General features: G+C 47.5%; 1 pseudogene; it reads left to right on the top strand.

Moving 5' to 3' along the window:
• The first annotated feature begins 2,767 nt into the window (after positions 1-2,767).
• On the top strand, positions 2,768-3,970 carry LOC103749358 (annotated as a pseudogene).
• Positions 3,971-5,556: the final 1,586 nt, after the last annotated feature.

Below are 5,556 nucleotides of genomic sequence, written 5' to 3'. Positions count from 1 at the left end.
CTACATACTGAGACCTTGTCTTAAAAAAAACTTGTTTTGTGGATTTTTTTTAAGATTTATTTTTATTTTTATGTGTATTTGTGTGGATGTATAGCACATGTGTGGGGGTGTCCTAGGAGATCAGGAGAGGGCATTGGATCCCCTGGAGCTGGGGTTACAGGAGGCTGTAAATTGCCTGATGTGTATGCTGGGAACTGAACTTGACTTGGGTCCTCTGGAAGAGCAACAAGCACTCTTAACCTCTGAGCCATCTCTCCAGTCCTAGTGAAACCTCTTCAAATGTCTACACATAGGAGAACAGAGGAAGTTGAGTAGAGGTGATAAAGCCTGGAACTGGGGCTAGTCATATACCGTGTTCTGTAGACTTCATTATGGAGTCATGTAAATATATTGTTGGGTTTTTTTCGGTCTTTTTTGAGACAGGATCTCCCTGTAGCCCCAGCTGTCCTGAAACTCACTATGTAGACCAGGCTGACCTTGAACTCACAGAGATCCACCTGCCTCTGCCTCCTGAGTGCAGGGATTAAAGGCATGCAGCACCATGCCCGGCTTCATGTAAATATTTTAATATCCCTAAAATTTTACAAAATATTTCCTAACTTAAAATCCAAATAAAACAGAAATCAGTTATAGTAAGTTAGTGGAAAACTCACAGACAGAAGAAAATTTTCAGAAGATCTTATTTAGAGAAGTCAAACATTTTGGTTACATCTGATGGGCCAGAGCTGGGTCATATAGTAACCATTAGTTGCAAGGGAATATGGAAAGACATTTGACTTTCTGTTCTCTGTTGTGTGAGACAGCAAGGGAGGACAGGATCTTAGATGGCTTTGGGCCAGTTGCAGTACCAGCCAAGGGAACCTACCTGAGCCATGTCCTCTTTCTTTATGTTCACTTTGGATTGTGGTAGGAAAGATATTTTCCCTATTTCAGATAAAACACTGGTGGAAGCAAAGCCATGTTACCTAAATTGGGGGAGCTGCCATGAACAGCAAATTTAGAAGCTTTCCCTCTCTCTGACCAATGGAAAAGAAATTCCAAGTTTATTGTCAATGGTTATTAAGCTGTCACCTCCAGGTTAACAGTGGAATATTGTTCCATTTACTTACACTTAGAGGCTTGCATTTCATATCGAGGCTTGTGATTTTGAAAGAGAGTAATGGAAGCCTAAAGTCTGGAGGGATGCATGATGTGTAAACTCAGTCATCATTATGTAAATGCATATGCATGTAATAAATCCAGAGATGCCTGAAGTGTATTTTAGAAATATTTCAGGCCAATTATTTTTGACATCCTACCGCAAGCAGCTAAGCTGTGAAATATGTGTAATAGTATGTAGAATAGCTTGTTAGCGAGGTATCTTTTGCTAGAAAATAGTTCAGCAGAGAAACCGTGCCTTAGTGCATTTCTCACTTTATTCTTTTCCCTTGACTCCCAGGCATGTTTAGTAGCAGATCCAAACAGGGAACAAGCATTGTGAGCGTGAATAGAGGTTTGTGATAGTTTCAAAAACACTACATCCGTTGATATTTACAGTGATCTATGAACAATTTCAACCATGGCCCTTGTTGCCATTGTGAAGATGAGCAAACAGAGGTTCCTGGATTGGCAGAGTCAGGCAGGAGGCATATTTGGACTAGATTCTTATATCTGTTCAGCGTTTTCTGTAGTCTAACACTTCCTACCACCTTTCCTTCTCTTCACTGTTTGGATTTAGCATATGCCAGGCTCACTGAAATGACCAACCACGAACACATGCGCTGCCCTGTAAAAAGATGGTAATGCTCAGGGTAAAAGGTACATTTTTAGCTAATGCCTAGGTGGAAAATTTTGAGGTGAACAACAATCAAGTCTCCCCAGGACCTCTACTATCACTGCGAATGACTCCAAGGGACTAGGGACACTGATTCCATTCAGAAATGCATGTTGAGGGCAAAGTGTCAGTTTGTCAATGTTTTAAAAGAATCAGGTCATCACTGTTTTGTTGAGTGACATGGGAGAAAGGACTGCACCTGTTTGGACCTCCGAGTGGATTTTTTTCTCAGGTTGTTATGTAGCTCTAATATTGCACAGTTCCTTGCTTGGCCTTGCAGTGCAGATGGGAAAATTCTAAACCAGGGCTTTTCTAAGAGGTCAGCTATTTAGGTTACAGATTTCTGCCTTGGATGTATGGGTACCACCTGTGGAGTTTAAGGACTGACAAAGATTTCACAGTCCTTATTAGTGAAAGGAGAATGCAGAAAAGCTGAATTAATGAAGATGATAGCCTTGCTAGGAATTTTAATTGACACTCTTGGTGCTTTCTCTGTTGGTCTCTCTAAAGTGGCATGGATGGTTTTGCAAGCATAAGGAAAGAGTTACAAAATCTACTACTGAAGGGCAAAGCTTGGTACCGGTAGGAAAGCAGTGTGCTGGCAGACAGACAGTCTGATAGCGGTCATCCTTAAAGGCCCTATGAAGAATCACTTAGGAGACTATTTGCTTCACACATGCAACCGTATCACTCAGCTGGCTCCCTAGACCGTTTTTTCCTTTTTCCAGACAAAGTCTCCCTAAATTGCCCAGTCTGGCCTTGAACTCGGGATCCTCCTGCCTCAGCCTCCCTTACTAGCTAGGACTATAGGCATGCGTCACAGACCAAGCTGGACTTTAAAAAATTTCTTGGTAAACTAAACGGACCGGCAGCTTACGTCACAAACAGCTGAAGGCGCGACGCGCTGGTTGCTATGGAGGCCGTCCTAGTGACCCCGCCTCCGGCTCACGTGTGGCCATCCAGTCTGCGGTGACCACCAGGCAAGCAGGCAGCAGCTTATCCGCAAACCTCAAGAAAGCTGCCGCGGGGAGGTTGGCTGATGCCGGTTACCACGAGCTTCGGGTCTGGAGGGTTCTGAGGCCCAGATCCGAGAGCTCTGGGCGACATTCGCTGGAGATCCGCGGCTCTGAAGTGAAGCGCTGCAACTGCCCTGCTGAAAAGCAGTGAAATCCATCCACCGCACAGGGCCACCTGTCTACCCGATCGGCCCTGGAGAAACAGCTTGACCTGAAAGCGCGGCTTGTAGGATCCTAGGGAGGCGGGCTCGGGGCAGCCACCGCCACCTCTGCAGCAGCCAAACGCCATCGCCTTGGGCTTCCACTCCTCAACCATGGCTGAGGGTGAGACTGCCTCCACCTCTTACACCGAAGATGATTTTTACTGTCCGATCTGCCAAGACGTCTTCAAAACCCCGGTCCGGATCAAGGCCTGTCAGCACGTTTTCTGCAGGAAATGTTTCCTGTCTGCCATGAAGGAGAGCCGGATCCACTGCCCCCTGTGCCGTGGAAATGTGACAAGGAGAGAACGAGGATGTCCAGAGAGGGCCTTAGACCTCGAAAGCATCATGCGTCGTTTTCCCGGTAATTGCCGTTGCTGTTCCCAGCGTGTTGAACTCTATCGCATGAGACACCACTACAAAACTTGTCAGAAGTACCAGGATGAGTTCGGAGTTTCTTCAGCTGTTCCCAACTTCCAGCTGTCACAAAACCCCGTGGGCAATGACAACAGGGAAGCATCCACCTCCCAGAACGCTGCTGAAGAAGAAACTTTCCCAGATAGCCCAAACTCTTCGGATCAGCCAAGCTTTGATTGTCCCTTGTGCGAAGAGTCCAGTTTGACTAGGCAGCGGCTGCTGGATCATTGCAACACCAACCACAGGGCTCACATTGTTCCAGTCGTCTGCCCAATTTGCTTATCTCTCCCGTGGGGCGACCCCACTCAACTCACCAGAAATTTTGTTAGTCACCTAAATCGGAGGCACAGGTTCAATTACGAGGATTTCATCAATCTGCAGTTCGATGAGGAAACTCAGTATCAAATTGCCATCGAGGCGTCTTTCCACGTGAACACCTAAAGGACAGTTCTCATCAGTGCAATCGCTTCTGAAGAAGCAGGCTGCAAAAAAGCCATCTTCTCAATAACTTGATGTGTTTTAAATAAAAGCAGTCAGACCTGTTTCTTTCTTTCTTTCTTTCTTTTTTATTGGAACGCGAACGCCTGGCGCCTTAAAACTTAGTTCTTTGGACAAGTTAAGATATTACTTTAAAAGGAAGAGGCTCCGGGTGGGAGGAGGGAGGAGGAGAGGGGAGGGATGGGGGAGAAGAAAAGAGGGTGAGAAGGAGGTAGGGGGGATGGATAGGGGAGGAGAAAGGAGGGGTGGGGAGGAAGGGGAGGAGGGATAAAGGAGGGAAGGTGCATTGGAGGATGGGGATGGAGGAGGGAGATGAATAGGAAAGGGGGAGGAGGGATAGGAGGGAAGGTGCATGGGAGGAGGGGGACAGAGGAGGGAAATGAATAGGAAAGGGGGCATAGGAGGGCAGATGGATGTGAGAAGGGGGAGGAAGGAGGGAGATGAATAGGGAGGAGAAGGGATAGTAGGGAAGAAGGATGGGAGGAGGGGGACAAGGAAGAGGGAAGGAGATTAATGGAGAAGGGAGGAGGAGGCAAAAAAAGGAAGCTGAATGGGAGGAGGGGGATGGAAGAGGAAGATGAATAGGAAAGGGGGAGAAGGGAGAGGAAGAAAGGTGCATTGGAGGGGGGATGGAGGAGGGAAATTAATAGGAAAGGGGGAAAGAAGGAGAGGAGGGAAGGTGCATGGGAGGAAGGGGATGGAGGAGGGAGGTGAATAGGAAAGGGGGAGGAGGGATAGAGAAGATGGATGGGAGGAGGGGGATGGAGGAGGGAGAGGAATAGGAAAGGGGGAGGAGCGATAGGAGGGAAGATGGATGGGAGGAGGGGGATGGAGGAGGGAGATGAATAGGAAAGGGGGAGGAGGGATAAGAGGGAAGATGGATGGGAGGAGGGGAATGGAGGAGGGAGAAACATGAATGGGAAAAGGAAGGAGGAGTAATGGGAGGGAAGATGAATGGGGGAAGTAGAATAGGGAGGAAAGAGGGAGATGAATGGAAAAGGGGGGAGATGAGAGGGAAGATGGATGATGGGAGGAGGAGGATGAGGGAGAAGAATGGGAAAAGGGAGGAGGGAGGGAAGAGGGATGAGAGGAGGAGGATGGACAGAGAGAAGAAAGAGATATGAATGGGAAAGAGGAAGAGGAAGGGGGAGGGAAGAGATTCAGGGAGAAAGAATGTGAGAGAGGATGGGAGGGGAGAGCAGTGGGAAAGGAATTGGGGAGAGATGGGAAGGAGTAACAAGAAGGTGAAGAGGATGAGTGAAATACAATGACATATAAGAATGAAAATGTCAAGACCGGAGAGATGGCTCCATGGTTAAGAGCACTGGCTGCACTTGCAGAGGACCTGAGTTCAAATCCCAGTACCCATGTGGAAACTAACAACCATCCATAACTCCTCTTCCAGGGTATCCAGTGCCCTCTTATAACCTCTGCAGGTATTGCATGACAGGGATGCACTTACATACATGCTGGCAATACACTCATACACATAAAATAAAAATAAAAATAAAAAGGCGTGGGGGTGCCCCCCTGTAGTCCCAGCACTTGGGAGGCAGAGGCAGGCTGATCTCTGAGTTCAAGGCCAGCCTGGTCTACATAGTGAGTTCCAGGC

Source organism: Nannospalax galili, unplaced genomic scaffold (genome assembly GCF_000622305.1).
Source record: "Nannospalax galili isolate Female #2095 unplaced genomic scaffold, S.galili_v1.0 scaffold325, whole genome shotgun sequence".
NCBI lineage: Eukaryota > Metazoa > Chordata > Mammalia > Rodentia > Spalacidae > Nannospalax > Nannospalax galili.
Note: the sequence above shows the minus strand (reverse complement) of the source record. Positions and strands in the feature narration are given on the sequence as shown.